We start from the raw sequence: 20632 nt of genomic DNA, 5'->3' as shown, positions 1-20632 counted from the left end.
TTTGGTAAGTCCTTCAAGCTGAAGCCCTTTTCTGGGGGCTCACAATCCCTATCAACAACATCTCTGGAAGGCTCAGAGAAACCCTTCAGTAAAGAATCTCATATATTTTTTTAACCTAATATTTTAAACTTTGTTTAATATGAAACTTATATTTTTTGGAACACCTGTTACTATCTCTTAGAACAGTTTGAGATGTACTTGATTAGACATTTTCCATGGTCTCATTCTGGTCTGTGAATGGATCTTTTAAAAAATTAAATTTTTTATTTGGAAATAATTTCAGACTTTCAGGAAAAAAAATGCAAGAATGGAAATAGTTCAAAGAATACTCATAAAATTTTTGCCCAGAATTCATGTAAGTGAACATTTGCCACATTTGTTTTATTATTTGCTCTATCAATATCTATCTATCCATCTATCTATCTGTCATCTCCCTATGAATAAAATTGTTTTTGAAACCATTTGAGGGTAAGTTATACACCACATGGCTCTTTATCCCTAAATACCTCAGCGTGTATTTCCTAATAGGGACAGTCTCTCACATTCTATGGTGCAATGATCAACTTCAGTGAATTTAACATTGATACAGTACTTTAATATATTGTCCAATTTCCAATTTTTAAAATTGATCCCATAATGTCCTTGATAGTATGTTGCCCTCCAGTAGAGGATGTAGGTCAGATAATGCATTTAATTATCATGTCTCTTTAGTCTCCTTTAATCTGTAACATTTTTGCCGACTTTCATTGCCTTTAATGACATTGATATTTCCCTTCTTTTTAAAGTAGAGTATTTCTCAGCTTGGGTTTATCTGACGATTTCTTCATGAAACTTCAGATTCAGTTTATTCATTCTTGTCCAGAAGACTCCCCATGTAATGTTGTGTCCATCTCAGAGTATCACACCTGGAGATTCATGGTGCCATTTATTTTTCATTGTGATAGTAATTTTATTCACTTGGTCAAAGTGTTACTGATTTCTCCACTGTATAATTGTTATTTTTTCTTCCTTACTGTTAATAATCAGTCTGTGGGGACATAATATAAGGCCATGTGAATATCTTGCTCCTTGTTAAAATTCCCCTTTGGATTTAGCATCTACTGATAATTTTTGCCTGACCAATCTTTTCTATAATGGTTACAATGCTGATTTTCCAGCTTCAGCAATCTTTTCACACGTATGAGTTGGTAATTTACATTCAACCTTACGCAAAAGCCTTCCTTTTTATCTCTTTATTTTTCAATTATTAATACGGACTCATGAACCCCTCTTTATTCAATAGTTTTTAAATTCACTATTATTTTTAATGATTTTAGTCAACAAATTGTCACAGATCTGGTCTGGAAAAGCCCCTTCAAATAGACTTCTTTGTTCTTGTGACATAACCCATCATTTTTTGACACTTTCTGGCACAACAAAATATTCTAGGTTCATTTTGTATGTTCTCTGCTCCACTCCTGGAATAAGCTACTTCTCTGAAGAGTTCTGGTTTTAGAGATACTAGGTGTACTCATTGCTTTCTGTGTGTCATTATTTCTTGGCCCTAAAAAAAGGAACTTCTTAGTATCCGAACATCATGACATTAGATAGAGAGATGGATAGATAGATAGATAGATAGGCATAATTTCTTGGCTAACTCTAAAATTAAAAACTGGCAATGGTATTACAAAATTTAGTGGTCATCTGGTCTGACTTTTAATTGATGCAAGAATCTGATCCACAAATATAATAAACCTCTATAATGGATTTCATATCACCAAATCTTGTAGAAATTTTTCATTTGTATTTTAGTTCTTGTGATAAATGTATAAAGATTTCCTGTTGGGAGCTTCCCTGGTGGTGCAGTAGTTAATAATCTGCCTGCCAATGCAGGGGACACGGGTTTGAGCTCCGGTCTGGGAAGATCCGACATGCCGCAGAGCAACTAAGCCCATGCGCCACAACTATTGAGCCTGCGCTCTGAAGCCTGCGAGCCACAACTACTGAGTCCGAGTGCCACAACTACTGAGCCTGTGCTCTAGAGCTTGCGTGTCACAACTACTGAGCCTGTGTGCCACAACTACTGAAGCCTACGTGCCTAGAGCCCGTGCTCTGTGACAAGAGAAGCCACCGCAACAAGAAGCCCGCACACTGCAGCAAAGACCCAACGCAACCAAAAATAAAAATTAAAAATAATAAATAAATAAAAATTTCCTGTTGATATCTTCTCCCTGTATGCATTCTAAATTTCCCTCACTTTCCTCAGGCTATTAAGATGTCCTAAACCAATTAGTGAGTACAAAATCTCAATATATTTCTTAGGACTTTGCACAAAGCATAAATCAATTTGATGTAGGCTAACAATAACAAAAAATTATGAAATTTACCATAAAGATAGAGGAATGTCTTGTAAAACAGAAGGGCAGCAGTATACTCACATATCATGAAAGGCTGTGATCCAGAGACTGTTAGGACACTCTCATTTTGGCTTCTTTTTAAAAGTGTGTTTCATTCTTCTATCTTTAAAGTCCAGCCTTCTCTCTTTCTACAAACAAGGCTCTCACAATCCCTGAATTTATAGATTATGGTTTTTGCAACATGTAGAAATAATCTAATAATCTCTAAATCTTCATTTCATAATTAGGGTAAGAGCATCTGATTTGTTGGACCTAGGTCAGGTGTCCACCGCTACTGAATCAGCCACAGTCAAGGAATATAAGCATAGCTGCCACTGGGCTTGTTTCTGTGAATTGTAGAAAGTTGTTTTAAGATAAAGCAGTAGTCCTTGTGAATTGGGCAGAATACCACAAAAAAGGGGTTACTATGTTCACTCATATGTCATATTCAATATGGAATCTTCCTAAAAATATAAACTAAAGGAAGCATGCCAGGGTGAGGATTTTCACTGGAAAGGGAAGACATAACTATCCTCAGTATATGAAAAACTTTTTCCTTAACTAGGGTAAAGGAGTATAAAAGAGCCATGGAGTATGTAAATAAGCTCTCAGAACCCCTTTCAGAATGTGTATGTAGATTAACAATGGGAGGTGAACAACAGGAGGACCAGTGAATTTTATTTTGCTTTTTCCTCACTTACTATTGGTAAGACATTGCATTTTGTAAACTTTACAGTGTTAAATGCATTATTATCATAACCATTAGGGCGACCTGGCACGTGGGCATCACTGACATTTTACTTACTAGTGAATTCTTTTGGGTCCCTTAAAGGGGTCAGCACCAGAGATGCTGGCGGTCAGAGAGTTCTTATGGGATCAACCTTGTACACAGTGGAAGCAGATGATCTCAGAAAGAGTGGTCACCACTCAGTCTACTGGAGAACGGGGGGGCAACAGGAGGTAATAAAAGTATTTGTTTTTATGTGTGTAGCCCTTTAAATTATATGGAACCCTTTCATCTTATTTTATTGGATTTTCATTAAAAAATGAAATGTGACAGCATTGGCTTTATCAACTCCATTTTACATTTGTGAAAACTGAAGCTTGGAGAAGCTGTGCCAAGAGCACAGAACAGGTAGTTGAACCATGATTCACATGTGGGTCCTGTGACTCTCCTGCACTTTGGCCAATCCCACAGTACTCGAAAGCAACAAGCAAGAGTTCATATCCTGACTTTGTGTTTGGTTAGAACAGGCCTGGTGCTGAGATAGGGGGCTGGCTGACAATTACACAGCACATGAACAAATAGGAACATGCTGGATTTTGATTCTAGATGCCCAAGTAAAAGGAAAACTCCCAGACTTTCTCAATGGGTAAAGACTTGGCCCAACATCTGAAGGTTAAAAATACAGTTTGGCTTTATAAGATCACATATTTGCTGTTTTTTATTTGTACAAAATGGATATTTCATTTTTCACTACATCCGCTTTGAAATTTAGAATATGTTAAATGAAAAAAAAAATCAAAGTCGAATTTGGTGTAAAGTCAGAACAAGAATGCAGGAAGAGCTTGAAATTATTGAGTAGATTTTCACCAAGGAGCCTTTCCTAATGAGAGGATTATGTATTGAACCCTGCATGAGTAAAAACAAGGTCATAAAGATGCTCCAGGCATGGTGCCCCTTGCTGAATTTGTACCCTGGCTGTGTCACTGGTTTTCCCCTCTTGCTCAAACACGCGGTTTCCCAGGCGGGGAAAGGCATCTTCCCTTCTTTGACGCCCTTGGCACTCTCTTTTGTACAGGTTGTGTTTATAACAGGCACTTAGCAACCTGTTTTCCACCCCATGTTTTTCAAACACCGCTGTGTGCTTCTTACGCTGATTTTGACTTTCATCTTTGAAGCCTACCCATACTGTTTGCTGGATTTTAAAGGCTGGTGTGGCTGGATGACAATCCCCAGAAAGATGTGCACTACTTTCAAGCTTATACGCCACAGCTTTGACATGCCATTGGTTTGTCAGACCCAGACCGGTGTGACTTCCAGCTCAAAGTCCTTCAATTTTTCAAGTGGAAGGAAGCTGGAAAATGGTACCTGGGGAATTGTACTTTACGATTAAAATCCCTGCACCAACTTCCCTCACATCAAACGAGAAGGGAAAGAAAACAGGTGCGATCTCACACAAACACACACTTTAAAAAAAAATCCAAAGAAAAGTTCTACTAGCTGCCAAGACATGTAAAATCCCAAGTATCTGCCGGCAGTCTATGGGACCACAATGTTTAGAATTGTCCAGATCCCTCAAACACATTAAAATTAAGAGGCCACGTCTCAATCAAATGCAACTTACTTCTTGCTAGTTTAAGTCTAAGTGCTGGATCTGCTTTGTTGCATCCACACTCTGTGATGTTGTTGAATGAGTCAGGAGACCTCTAGCAGTTCAGCAGCAGGGTGGGGAAGAAAGTCTTTTTCAGTGTAATGGCCGTATTTTAGTTAACATGTTGTCCGTCTTTAATGACTAGCTGTGTAACAGCTGGTTTTGATGTAATTTCTTTTGAGACCACTAGATTACAAGCAGTTTATTGCATTCTTCCTCTCAGACTGCTCCCTGGATACACCCTAAAGTCAAAAGGTTAAAGGTCTAAAGCCATAATCTAAAGGATTTGTCATCATTTAACAGGTCACTCGTTGCTATGTACTATGCAAACTGAAAAATTTTTAGTGAGTCTGCCATTCTAATATATATATATATAGATATAGATATATAAGTATACACATATATGTTAGTATATATGTATACAATTTTTTATTTCAACAAAAATAAATTGAGACTATCCAGTTGGAGACAAAGTCTTAGATATCAAAGAATATGCTTTCAGTGTGTATGTACGCATAAGTCTTCATAAGGGTGTTAAGAATATGTTAACTTAATTAATTTAAGTTTCACTGAAAGGATCTGAAATTGAGAAATTAACTTCTGCAGAAACATGGTAAGCTGACACCGGATCTTTGAAAGCGCTGTAGGTAACACATCCAGAACTAAAAGTGAGAGAGACAAAGGAATGGGGTCAGACAACTCAGGGAGGTGCTAAAGGTCACAGAGCCCTATTGTTGGTTCACTGCAGATTTGTAGCTTTTCAATCTGTCAGAGTCTGGCAGTCCAGCTATGCTGTACCAGCCAAGGGCCATCTTTTGTTTAAGGAAGGAGTCATTCTTTGAAGACTGAACTTGGTAAAACAGGAACAGAAAAACCAGAAGAGAATGTATGAAACAGAAGCCTTTTTCCTTCCAGACATCAAGGGTGGGTTTGAGGGATTTTGCAGACTGTGTGTACCTATGCAGAACTCTGATAGAAATAGAGCTGATTTCCATTGTTTTATTTATGCCAGTTTAGAATGTCTCTCTTTTTAGCATTAAAAAATTTGTGTTTTTATATTCTCACAAAATGCCGTAAATAAAATTTTGGAAATGTTCTTAGACAGTTTGGAGTCTTTTGAACTCATGGCTCATGAGTTCAGCATCACCACTCTGGACACTGCCTCAAGATGGTGACACATTGTGTCAGTTCTGTCAAAGCCATTTCCTGTGTATCTGTTGCCCTCTAGGGACTCCAGCATGAAAAGAAACATCCCGTGTGGCCATTTGGCAGGAATCATTATGTCATTGGTTTTTCCCCCATCATTCATTCAAATTTAATCTCAATTTTTATTCTTGTAAACTTGTATTTAGTATTTCAGTGACCTGAGTAAAATTAATTAAAAAAAATCAATTTGAATTACCCTTCCAAACTCTAGATATATGGCAGGTATTACAACTTGATAATTCGGATTATTTTCTACTTGGTTCTCTGAGTTTGACAGAAATAGAAAAATAGCAGAACTTTTAAATCACTCTATCTACTTCGAAATTTTGGAATCCTCATTTTCATTGTAGGCAACAATCTGCTTCTAGTAGTCCTCTATAAAGGTAATATGGTAACGTGGATGATTGCCTGAGAAACAATTATGGGACAGGAAAAGAATGGACTATAGTAGTTGCAACATCAAAAAAATTTCTGCATTTAAAAATTATATTTTGCTAGAGTTCAGGTAAACTTATATGAGAAACGTATTTAGTTGAAAGTCACATTCATGTTTAACTTATTGTTTCTTCACAGAAAAAGGAGCAGCCCATATTAGCTGGGCATGTTTTAGACCATGCTAGCATGTCTTCCTTGGGCACAGCTGACTACATGTGTGCCTCTAAAGACTAATCAGTAGGCCAGACAGCTGCCTATGAGGTAGCCCAGGGTGGAATAGGATTCTGAAATGGAAAATACCTAGACCAATCTGATGCTCACTTTTAGAGACATTTGGGAAATATGGAGAGTATCAGACAGTTGGCAGCTGGTCATAAGGATCATGATGCCAAATTGCATGAGCTAGAGTGACAATAAAGGAGAAGCTATGAGGTAGAGAAAGATGCAGAGTATATTCAAATGGTAAGAGGGAGAGAAGAGAACACAGAAAAATAACCAAAGACCAAGAGAGAACTATGTTATGCTAGAGGTCAGCACTAGGGTAAAATTCTGTGGAATCTGGTGGCCATGATCCCTACAACTGATACAAATTCAGAATGACGTTCTAGTCCAGCCTCCTTGAGAGCAGTTCCTTGCTAGTTCCATTCTTATTACTTGGGGTAACTTAATTGTACCTAAAACAGCCAGACTCCATTCCGTTTAATAAAATTCCTATGGTGAAAGTATGAAAAAATCTCTCCTAGTTAATCAAGCAAAGAAAGGTTTTCTCTAGTATATTGCTCATGTGAAAATTGCTTTGTATGCAGACGTTTAGACTAAAATTGTCTTTAGTCAGTGTTTGTGAGCCTAGGTAAAGGAGGGGTGTTACAAAAGCAGACATTACTCTTTGCTATCACCTATTACACCTTTGCTATTACTTTTTGCTATCTCTTCAGTACAGGTAATTTAATTTCTTGGAGGCTGTTTACTCAATGGTATTAAGGAAAACAGTTGTAGAGAGGTTAAAAAAAAACATGTTATGTGTGAAATTATCTCTTTTAAGTGAAAGAAATTACCCAAATAGAAAGGATTGTTACTTTGTTTCTGAGTTACCACCTAGGTTAACACTACCTAGCAGTGCAACCCTAAACTCTTTACTTCACCTCTTGGAACTGTAGTTGTTTTACCCTTACTAATTCTTTGTTTTATTGATCTCAGTTTCTGAGAAAGTTTCCTTAATTCTCCCATTGCTATTATAAATTTGTGAATTTCTCCTCAGTATTCTATTGAGTTTTACATTATATGTTTTGATGCTATATTGTTAAAGCACATGGAAATTCAGGATTGTTAAATCTTATGAGTAAATGTGTTTTTCATTATATGATCACTGTCTACATTCTTAATCCTACTTTTTAGTTGAGGTCTATTTTGTCTAGTGTGTATATTGTGACATCAGGTTTCTTAGATTAGTATTTACCTGGAGTACACTTTTTTCCAACCCTTTTTCTGTTCTTTACTTTCAAACTTTCTGTGCTACATGGAAGATAGTATAGCATTGTGGTTAAGAACATGACCTCCAGAGCAAGACTGACTCTTATTTATAGCTGTGTACCTTGGGCTAGTTACTCAGTCTCTCTGTGCTTCCATTTCTTCATCTGAAAAATGGGAATAATAATAGTACTTACTTCTACATTCACTTTTCTCTTCTAGTAGGTTGGATGTTTACATTCTGATTTTTTTTTGGATAGCTTTAAAATAATTTAAATATATGCTAGATTTAATAAAGTCTATAATTAATATTTTTTTCCATTTTTACCAACAGGACCTTTGAATGTTTCTGATTATCCATTGTCCTATCTTCCATGCTATTATTGCCCATTACTGTCTCTAAACCTGTAAATATACATTATATTAATTTCTTTTATAGGCAATGCTTTTTCAGCCATATATTCATGTTTCCCAATATTTTGCTCATATTGCTTCCTTCTGGTTTTTATTTCCCACTTAAAAATAGCTTATAGTAATTAGAATCTAGAAATAGTAACTTCTCTCAGTTTTTAAATAGGAAATAGCATTATTTTTCCCTCTTGAATGATAGTTTTAGATTAGCACCTATTTTCTCTTGCTCTTTAAAGATATTATTCCATTGTCTTCTAGCATTTATCATAATTGATGAGAAGTCTATTCTCAGTCTTTTGTACCTAATCCTTTTTCTTCTAATTGCTTTTAAAATTTTCTCTGTCTTGGATGTTCTAAGTTTCATATATATATATATATTTCATATATATTTATTTTTATTTATTATACCTGGGATTAATTGTACTTCCTTATTCTGAGTATTCATGATTTACATATATTTTTGAAACTTTTAGCCGTAATCTTTGAATATTACCTTTCTTTTGTTCTCTCTATTCTTTTCTTCTAGAATTTCTGTGTGGTATATACTGGACTTCCTCAGTCTCTGCTCCATGCCTCTTAATCTCTTTTTTCATATTTTCAATCTCTTTGACTCTCTGTGCTATATTTTGTGTAATTTCCTCAGATCTATCTTCTAGTACATGTATTCTCCCTTTAGTAGTATCGAACCAGCTATCGACCCATCTATTGAATTTTTAACTTGAGACTATTTTTCATTTCCAGAAGCTCAGTTTGGATCTTTTTCAATTTCAACTGTTCTTTTTTCATAGTGTGTTCTTTTATTATAATTTATATATTTTTAAATTTAATGTCTCAACCCAATTTTCTAATGGTCTCTCTCTGATTATTTATTGTCTTAAGGTCTTGGAATGTTATTCTTCCTATTTTGGCTCTGCCCACTTTCTTTCATGGTAAATCATATACTGTATGACTTGTAGTTTTTGATTGTACACTTATCTTCACCTGTGGTTGTTTTTTAAGGGAGAGTTTCTGTGCCCTTGATTTGGGAAGTGTCCAAATTCATATTTTTGTTTTAGCTTCTCATAGGCACCCAAAAGGTTTTACTGATCTTTAGCTAGCCTTAATCCTACTTTATTCATGGGATTTCACAATAACACGTGAAGCATAATTCAGATTGCAAACCCATGTGTGGGGAAGAGTTGCAGATATTATTTCCTATGGCACTTTTGTTTTGCTTTCACTTTCCTAGGTCTATGGGTAGAAATTGTACAACTTTCTCATAGGATGGAGTTGTTCCAGGATGCCAGCTTTACGTGCAGAAAGCTCAGTTGCAACATTACACTTCAAATGAGTCCAAGGCCACATGTCTTGAAACTGTCTGAATATTAAGACCAGAGTCCTTAACAACAGGAGTTTATAATGAATCTCTCTCTAACCTAACATAGTGTCAACTAACATAAGTACATATCTGTCTTTAAGTTTCTTCTTCATTCCTGATGTCTGAGAATTATTTTTCTTTCTTATAGAGGTGAGTCATATATTTTAAAATTCCTTTGAAACATTTTATCCAGCAATTGTATATTTATAACTGGATGAGTAGGTAGTTTTCATTAGCTCAGTATGCCAAGTAGCAAAACTGAAATGAAAGAGTTCACCAAAATTAGGGTTGGTAAATTGGTTTTATGTTGTATGCTACTCTTGATAATTGGTAGTGGTCATCTGGAGCACTGGGCAATCCCACAACGTGAAACCAAATTTGGAAACATGGAAAAGAATGTTGTGGTCAATTAGTGGTATTTGCATGGGGGTTTGGAGTGATGAGTGTTATCGTGCGTCCTGCATTTACTCACAAGCTTCAAATAAGTTTCTAAGTCTTTTACAGCATGAAGGTTCTTTGAGATCTTAGTGTGAAAGTGTATATATATATATATTTTTTTTTTGCGATATGTGGGCCTCTCACCGTTGTGGCCTCTCCCATTGTGGAGCACAGGCTCCAGACGCGCAGGCCCAGCGGCCATGGCTCACGGGCCCAGCTGCTCCGTGGCATGTGGGATACTCCCGGACCGGGGCACGAACCCGTGTCCCCTGCATCGGCAGGCAGACTCTCAACCACTGTGTCACCAGGGAAGCCCGAAAGTGTATATCTTTTAAATCTTTGATTAATTTTTAAAAATCAATGAAATATTCTTGATTTTTTTTTTTAGTTAAAAAAGAAGTTGAGAACACTCTGTGTTCTGTGTTACTGTATAGTGTCTTCATCTTTACTTTGCTCAGATCTTTTTCTTTCTTTTTTTTTTCTTTCAGATCTTTTTCTAAGTACAACCTACCAACACTAAAGTCATTTCAAGGAACAAAAAACATTAAGATATGAGCATCCATAAACAAAAGCCAAAGAATTCAAACATATGATCTATCTTTTGTTCAAGGAATTATGCAGTTCCCTCAAACACATTCGATAAGTGAAACACCGAAACTTGGACTTCATGGCTTCTTTTATTATTTTTAAATATGCCAGCCTTCTTTGGCCTACTAAAGAAGTTTTTTTTTTTTCCCCTAATTCATCAGACTCTCATGGTTTCCTCTAGCACACTTTATACAAATGTATTACTCAGAGCACTGTTGCAAGTGAATCAGAAGCAACTTCCTGTTTCTCTGCTCATTTCTAAGTAATCCTGTATAGAAGTACCAGGAAGAGGGATGTGGCACAAAGTATCCCATAAAGACTGATATCCTGCATTTCAAAGGGAGTAATAAAACAGTTTTTCCCCTTCCCTTGCGTTAAGATTTATTACCTGTATACCATCATCATGCATCATATAATAAGTACCCATTGGACATCTGGAAAAATAGTTGCTATGGTAAACCTCTTCATCTGAAGAGTAATATTTGAATGTATACTTCATGGATTGCTAGGAAAAGAGGAAATAGATGGTAAAGAAGTGGAAGTGGAAAGAGAGCTGGGAAATCTTTCTAGTGTTGTTTTCCAGGTTAGTAGAATAAAAGGCAAATGTGTATACCTCTTCGGTTTGGCAGTATACTAGCTAACTTTTAGTTTCATCCAGTTCAGATAAGACTAGTGGTGTGCTGATAAATGTAAACAACCTCTGTTTGTAGCTTTTACCAGTTTTTGAGGTACTCCCCTCATGGCCAATTTCAAGATATCAATTTGATGTTTCCAAGCATGGAGTTTGGAAGAGACACATAAAATCAGCTCTTGTGAGCTGCTAAAAGCTGGCTCCAGCACACCAATGAAAAAACACCAATTTTTAGAAGAAAGGGATCTTGTGTAACTTATTATATGTAACTAAAATAAATTTGCTACTTGGTTCTTTTCAAATTTGGGTATTTAAAACCTTAAACTTTCTATACCAAACAAATATCAATTCCTAGCAATTTGTAGTGACAGAAACAGAAACTATTATATGGATGAGATTAAATGCATAAATATACCCAAACACTATTATTAGGTTTAAGTTTCTGTATTATATCAAATCTTTAATTTAAACATCAAACAAGTAACAAAAGAAAGAATATCACTTTTCCTACTTTTCTAGTTTCTATCCTTACCCACAGCGCCATCTAAAAGTCACAGATAATCCACAATCTGAAAAATAAACATTTACAGAATCGATATTAAAACAAACCTGCAAAAAGACTTAATCTTTTAAAATAATTGATTTCATTGGTAGAAATTAGTGTTTTTGATTCCATTTTGGCATAATGTAATTTGTTCCAAGATTTCAAACAATGATTGTAGGTTAATTTCATTCATTCATTCATATAGGAATATTTTTCGAGGGGCTACTATGTGCTAGGTGCTATTCAAGATACTGAGACACAGAAGTGAACAAACAAAAATTCTACCCTCGTGTCGCTTACATTTGGGGGAGGAAACAATAAACAAGATAAATAAGCAAAATACATAATATAATAAATAGGGATCATTGCTAAGGAGATAGAATAAGGAAGGGAAATATTATGGATCTGAGGTTAAAACTTAGATGGGTAGATAGAGAAATAGCTGCAACCATAAAGAGAAATCATCAAGGTCTTGACCTTTGCCTTGTCTCAGTCTATGAAGAACTCTGCTGACCAACCCATGCACCCAAAGCTAGTTCTGAAAAACAGCAAATTTCTAAAGCCCTTGAATAGGCATTTCTTTAGTCTGAAACTACAGAAGAAAGAAAACACATCTAATGATGCATTTAAGAGATAGAGCCTGTAAGGGGACATTCTATAATGAGATGGGAGAAGAGTTTCCTTTGTCTTCACTGAAAAAGGCCCAGGGAGGAGAAGGTCAGCAGTAACAAAAGGGAGAAGAAAGCATATATTTTCCCTTGGTTCCTTATCTTTTTTTGCTAATTTAAAAAATAAATAGGTTAAACATGTTGAAGATTTTATGTAAAGATTTTGAGATAATGAATTCAAAATTGCTCTTAAAAATTAGGACATAGGGCTTCCCTGGTGGCGCAGTGGTTGAGAGTCTGCCTGCCAATGCAGGGGACGCAGGTTCGTGCCCCGGTCCGGGAAGATCCCACATCCGCGGAGCGGTTGGGCCCGTGAGCCGTGGCCGCTGAGCCTGTGCGTCCGGAGCCTGTGCTCCGCAACGGGAGAGGCCACAACAGTGAGAGGCCCGCGTACCGCAAAAAAAAAAAAAAAAAAAATAGGACATATTTCCAGTAACTGTGAAGAGCATTCTCCACTTTCTGATTTATGAAAAATTTCAGCAATTTCCAGTGTAACTACTATAGAGTGTCTGGAGAGCCAAGGAAGGGCGTGAGTACGCATAAAGTAAGGAAATGGGTGGAAACTCTTGGGCAATATTTTGGCATAATGTAATTTTTATAACCTCTTTACACCTACTCCTTATACTTAAAAAATCATTAAAGATTAAAAGTTATTAAATTTATGAAGTTTTACTTAACTCCAATTATACAGTATGCCATGAATGTGTAAAATAAGACATATATTTCAATGACTGTGAGTCCTATCTTTTTTTTTTAACATCTTTATTGGAGTATAATTGCTTTACAATGGTGTGTTAGTTTCTGCTTTGTAACAAAGTGAATCAGTTATACATATACATATGTCCCCATATCTCTTCCCTCTTGCATCTCCCTCCCTCCCACCCTCCCTATCCCACCCCTCCAGGCGGTCACAAAGCACCGAGCTGATCTCCCTGTGCTATGCGGCTGCTTCCCACTAGCTATCTACCTTACGTTTGGTAGTGTATATATGTCCATGCCTCTCTCTTGCTTTGTCACAGCTTACCCTTCCCCCTCCCCATATCCTCAAGTCCATTCTCTAGTAGGTCTGTGTCTTTATTCCTGTCTTACTCCTAGGTTCTTCATGACATTTTGTTTTCTTAAATTCCATATATATTTGTTAGCATATGGTATTTGTCTTTCTCTTTCTGACTTACTTCACTCTGTATGACAGACTCTAAGTCCATCCACCTCATTACAAATAGCTCAATTTCGTTTCTTTTTATGGCTGAGTAACATTCCATTGTATATATGTGCCACATCTTCTTTATCCATTCATCCGATGATGGACACTTAGGTTGTTTCCATCTCCGGGCTATTGTAAATAGAGCTGCAATGAACATTTTGGTACATGACTCTTTTTGAATTATGGTTTTCTGCGAGTCCTATCTTTCAGCTTAAAATGCAAGCGCTTTGGTGTTACTTCTGCAGTGTGATAAATGCTGAGATGGGGGTGGTGTGGAGATTTGGTGAGATTCAGGACAGGGCAAAGGGGATGGATTTGATCCTGGTAATTCATGGCCTGGGAATTCAAATCAACTTCAGAGTGTGCACTTGGGCAACTTTTATTTAAATAAATGGAAAATTGGCACATCAGTGACTCAGAAAGAGTTCAAGCTTGCTTCATATGCAATCTATGGAGTGGGAGAATCCAATTTGATAACAACATCTGAAAAAGAAAATTTTACCAAAAAAAATCACACAGGGCCTTTTGCTCTCTAAAAAGAGTTCTTTTGGCAAAGTGCCCGCTTTCACATTAGACTCCTGCTTATGGTGTTTTCTTTATACAATTTAAATTTTCTGCTTTTTATTTCATTTCACAAGTTTCACTTAAAAGTGCTTCTACAGTATTATTTATATTTTATCTTATTCTCATTATGGCAGTTCCTAAAATAAAATATACAAATGCTTATTAGTTTTGCTTTTTTTTAATGCTGTGGAATCCTGGGTACTGTGGATGTGGTAATAGACAAATGAAAAACTCCATGAGGGGAAAAAATTGAAGATGCATAGGAACTTGGGAAGTTACACTGGTGATACATGTATTTTATGGTAAAATACATCAACTTCCATGAAATTGTATGTTCCTGTCTCTATATTGCTTTAAAGAAGAGAAAAACCTATAACCCCTGAGGTTCCACGTATCATCAAACCAAAAATTTATGGCAATTTCTCCTTATTACACTAATCACAGACATTCTCAATAAAATACTAAAGAAATCAATGGCTCCCTAATTGGTGGAAACTCTTGGTGTGGTGGTATAAAGTTCATTAATGTTCATGCATTTAATAAGCAAATGTCCTCTCAGCAACTCCAAATGTCTTCAGTTCCTATTGAATACAATTCTCTTTTCAGACCATTGATGTGAAATGATTCTATTAACACTAGCTATTGAGGAAAACCTTTAGTTGGAGGGAACTATGTCCAACATTTATCTCTATTGGTGGAAATTTTTCATTTTATTTATTTAATTTTTTATGTGAGAAGGGAAAAACAAAGTCAGATCAAACACATCGATAGCGACAAAGCAACAGAGTTCACACCATTGTACCGGGATGGGAAGATGCTTCTGAAAAGCCCTGATGCACTTTCCCATACCCAGGCGTAACAGCGGATGCTTCAGCCACTTCTGCACAGTGTCTCAGAAATGCGTTTCTCACTTAACTTGCAGTTTCTGGCCATATCTCTTGAACTTCTTTTTCTTTCTTAGTCCCCTTCCTTTTTAATTTAAAAATAGGAGGTAAATTTAGAAATGAGCGTGAGTTCAGTTACTTCTTAGATTTGGAGATGGAGTGGTTCTTCTCATCCTGGCAGGTGAGTGTTTAAGTGTCTGCACCAAAATTGCTTGGACTGTCTGTTTTTATTCCAAGTAAAGTCATGATACCAGTTGAGTAAAGACACTCAGAAAAGCCCTTCTGAACATTGCAGGGTTTCTCTTCCCTCTGGTGTTTGAAGTCAGTGCTTACTACGTATCTACCATCCACCAATCCTTTAATCAGTGTCCAGCTTGTCCCATGAGAATAGCCCCCGGATGGTGCCCCAGACCAGACTATGGGCAGCACCCCTTTGTCCGTCTCACACGGATGGGACATGATTCCACAGGATTAGCCAACAATTATATGCTCTGAACTGATCAATTCAGTCAATTTATTGTGCAAAGTAAATTGATCCTTCAGAACAAAGGGTTCTGTCAGCAGGGAGCTACCTGAGAAAGCAGCATGCCTGTGTAAACAGTTCTGTCCTTGTCCCAGTATGGAGTGGCCCTGCGCCATATGGTGCCACTATGAACTTATTAGCTGACGGATTAACTGATCTCCGCATTTGGGATCCCCAGTTTCCAGCTGTGAGAATGATTGATGGGCTAACTACTGCTCCAGTCTTGGAAGTTATTTCCTCCATTTAACAGAGTCAAGAAGACAGAAAATTGCCCCCTTTGTAAATGCTAATCTCACCACTCCTTCGAACACCCAACATAGCAATTTATTCAAGGCAAAGTCTTAAAATTGGTATAGTGCACATCAAATGCATACTAATTAGCAATTTCTTTTGAAGGCTACATCACTTATTAAGGGTCTCCTTTTCCATATGTTCATCATGCCCCACTTCACCCTTTAATTACAAAACAGCACTTTCAACTAATTGTGAGAAGGTATATTGTGCCCGGAATCTGTATTAAACACTATACCTTCTGATGCCTAATTTAGGGTCACATGGAAGGCAGATCAGCAGCAAAAAAGCTCACAACTGTCGTCTGCAATTTTAGGCATATTTGGGCATTGATCAGGAGCATTTTATCTAAGATGGCAGCTAGGACACTCGTCAGTGGGCAGTACAACAAGCACTGAGGAGAAAGAATGGAATTAATCTTAGTAATTGGGATCTTTTCTAGTTTGAGAAAAACTCACATAAACCCAACAGATACGTGATAATATTGTTTGCAACTTAGCAATTTCTTCCCCTACAAAGCGACCATACAACTTTATAAGGCTACTAATTTGTTACTAGATTAAATGCCTAGTCATTTAAATATATATACCATAATTGCTCTATAGAAAGGGGAATTTTGCAAAATACATCTGAACAATACTTAAACTCCTCCTCTCTTGTGAAATGTTGATGTTTCAGCGACTTCAAGCCACCCAGGGAACTCTAACCTTGATCCCAGTGATACGCCTGCCACTTACAGTCTGTTATTGTCAATCTTGCTGCAATACTGGATGATAAAGAACTGGCCAGCTCCTTTCTCTAGTTCTTTATTTCCACAGAATTTTCTACACAGTTTGGTGGAAGTTCCTCCTCATGGTGCTAGCACCCATAGAAAGAATTGGTGGGAGTTTAGGATTCAGGTACACCTAGGCTGCAAAATGAGGACTGAACCAACGAAACCTTTGAATTAGGGGTGGGGAAAACATGGGCAAGGGAGTCACACTTTTTAAGAGAAGTTCATTTTTGGAATTGAAGACTTTTAGAGATTGTCCCCATGGAAGCAAATCCCACAAAACTCTAATAAATCTTGTTCATCAAATAACAGTAGAACCGTGTTAGTACAAGGAACAGTTCCAAGGAGCAGTCAGATCCATCTATTTTCAAGCGAGGCAGTTTTTAAAACCACCCCTAAATTTGTGGCTGATGGATGGAAGAGATGGGAAGAATGTGAATGGCAAAATAGGTCCAGGCTCTGTTTCGTTCTCTAGAAAATATGTGCAAGGAATCTCGAGCAGCCTCTTTGTTGTTTGCTGCCTTCAGCCAAATATCCTTGTTAAAACAAAATTGCCTCTCTTTATAATGATCATTAGCACTTTAATTCCCAGGCTCTCAAATTCAGAATCATCTTACTTCAGGTTGTGCTATTGTGGGTTTGAACCAAGGTTTATGCAGGATTTGTATCCTGGTTTTTTAGCTGTGTAACCTTGGGCAGATTTTGACTTTTCTGAGTCTCAGCTTCCTCATCTGAGACTCCTGAGGGGAGTCACAGCTCGCCTTAAAGGTGTGGGTTAAATGTGATGTGTTGACGTGTGAGCACGCTGGTGTGGCATGGAACAGATATGGGGGCTAAAACGCTTCTTTTCTTTTCCTTCCTTTTGTTTACGAATCACTTTGGCAACTGCATTTCACAATTCTCAGTACGACACTCACCATTTAGGTTCCTTCTGTGGGAAAAGAACTTGGTGAAGTTAAGAGCATAAAAACTCATTAAAATGGAAGGAAAATGAAAAATAGCATATTACCTTCTTTCAAGCAATACAAAGTAGACTAAATATTAATGTAGTGTGGGGTCAATCATTTATTTTAAAATGGTTTTCTGAAATTTGGTTGCTTTTTCTTTTAATAAGCAGTTGAATTTACATATTGAAATTGTGATGTGTACAAAGGGAACAATTCATGCTAATACTAGAGTTAGAGAGGTGATCACCATATTTATGAAAAATTGGTATCAAAAAGAACTTGAAGAAGTCATCTGTATAAACCTGGCAAATAATTGTCAGGTAAGAATGATCCTAGCTTTTTCTTTTTTTGGTTGGGGGGACTTCTGTGGGTCTAATGGTCTTCAATTTATGTTGAATTGTATTTATGTAGACAGCCAAATAGACTCCTCAAACATCTTCAAATTCACGAGATAGTCACTTAATTTTAGCTTTGAGGATCTGACCATAATAAATGCTTTTATTATAGAAGGCTTTATAATATTTAAAAAGTTAGGTTGGATAGACTTTCTTGGGATATTAAAGTTGTAAGCTAAAGTTCGTACTTTGGAATAAAATATGGAAATCTTGTTTCTGACTATCTCTGCTAATTGAGAGCTTTTCCTGAAAATAGTTTATGGCAGATAAATGATTTATATTTGGGTGGAAAATAGAGTCTATTTTTTTCCAACAGATTTTTCTTTTTCTCTCTGTCTTCTCCTTCTCCATTTAAGGTAATTCTCTTAGACAAATGTCAGCAAACCTAATTTCCACCTCTGTGTCAAATTACTCAAGGATGATCACATGTTTAATCATGATAAAAACGACACCACATTTCAAAAAGTTGCTCTTCATATTTGCTGTTGATTTTTTCTCCCCACAGGAGAACCCATGAATGATACAGAATCAGGTTAAAGAAACTTCACCCCCAAGCGTTAGGGGAATTTTATCCCTTGGTAAACCTCTCCCTCACATTTCACCTTGGCCAATTTTTGGATCACTAGTGACTTAAGAGTGAAACCTTATTTTATACATCTGTATATATCTGGTCTTTTAAAACTAGTAAGTATTCAATAAATGTGGTTGGACACAGGGGATAGTCATGGTCTATGAAAAGCATGGGTATTTGTACTGTTAAATAGGAACTAGGGGGTCAAAGAGCATCTGTAATATATACCAGCCTTATACATTACTCAGAGCTAGATATTCTGAGTTTTTAAATTGTGATTTTTAGGGAGTGGAGGATACAACTCCCACCTCTTTTCACCTTCTCCAAACTTCTACCCCACAAAGATAGGGTTGCAGAGCATCACTGATTCTATATGGGCTTCTTCACAATATTTTTATCTGATTCTCTGTCACTATGCTTACGTGTGTAGGTATGAGCATGTAGGTGGCAGGTGTGGGTGAATACGTAGATAATTGGATGAGGAATCTTTCCCTCCAAAGACTGAGTGAGCTTGGGAATTTTGTTGATGAGTGTGCATCAATTCTTTTGCTATTTATAGAATGCAACACCAGCTTTGAGATCAGCTTACTTTTCTCCCTTAGGAATTCGCAGAAGGTACACTTTGGACTTTTAAGTTTTACAGTTCAAGGGTTGCTACTGGATACTGTCTGCCTTCATGACACTAGTAATATCACCATGGGTAAAGTGGTATATTTTAAGTGATATGTACAGTCACAGTATAAAATGTAGAGTACCTAGGTCAACATCAGAGATTTTCCAGTTTTAAAAATACTTGCAAGATTACATATTGAAATTTTTCTTGAAAGAAAATTATCAGTTTCAGTATTACTTTGTATTTCCTAAAAACACATCAATCACACTGGGGAAAGGAAAGCAGACAATGGCCATAGAAGAATTAAGTGTTGACCTCATATCTGTCATAATGTGGGTAACACGCAGGTACACGACCGGCAGTTGACCAAGTTCTCAGCCACAGATACGGAAATGCTTTACAAAGCAAGGTCAAAAGCACTGTGATTTGGCACTTGGCGTTTTCATAACAGAAAATAAATGGTCCTTAAGAATAATCAAATCAGAAATGTACCTCAATTTGTCAATAAGTTCATTATCAGTGAAAAAGAAGATTACATATAGAATGACACATATATGAGATTCTAACATTTCAAATTTAGTGGAAAATTTTTGAAATTTACTTCTAAAATTTCTAAATATGAATGCAAAATTGCCTAAGGAAATGATTAGTTATATTAGAAATATACTAGGAACTATTTTGATGCTGGGGAGTTGACCAAAACCAGCATTTCTAACTAAACATTTTCCAGGTATTTTTGTCTTCTGTTTTGAAAGAATATGGCACTTCTTCTCCCCTTTCAAATATTTGTTATGACAGTAATCCCCATTCAAATGAATAGAGATATTTTTCATTCATTTGGATCAAAACCAGTATTGAAACATTTTTAGACTAACTCTTCTGCACATTTCTTTTAGACTAGAGATTGAGGAAACAAGCATGAAAATTGTATACTTTTATTTTTTATTTGGAACTGTCTTGAAAGACTTCAAATACTTTTTTCTTTTTCACATAATGGCAGCTGGACTAACAGCCCATATGTCAAGTTAAAATCTGAAGCAATTTGAAATGACTGAGATTTTAAACCTCAAAAATTACTGTTTATAATGGAAACTCAGACATAACAGTCCATGATGGAAATTTAGTCGCCATAGTCAGGTGGATGGTGATGTTGCAATAAGGAAATGTAATTAAATTGTCCATATCAGGAATAGTTGACTAATCATTCATAAGGAGGCTTATGTGCTTTCATTTTTTAAATTAATTCTTTCTTTAATCATTCTTAGGTATTTTATTCCCAGCTATAACTTTGTGCTGATCAAACATGCTTCTGCTTTCTCTTAATTACTAATGCTATAAAGATGTTGCATCTTTTCCAAGCTCCCTTACAGCCG

Source organism: Monodon monoceros, unplaced genomic scaffold (assembly GCF_005190385.1).
Source record: "Monodon monoceros isolate NGI ecotype Baffin Bay Population unplaced genomic scaffold, NGI_Narwhal_1 Super_Scaffold_12, whole genome shotgun sequence".
Classification (NCBI taxonomy): Eukaryota; Metazoa; Chordata; class Mammalia; order Artiodactyla; family Monodontidae; genus Monodon; species Monodon monoceros.
Note: the sequence above shows the minus strand (reverse complement) of the source record.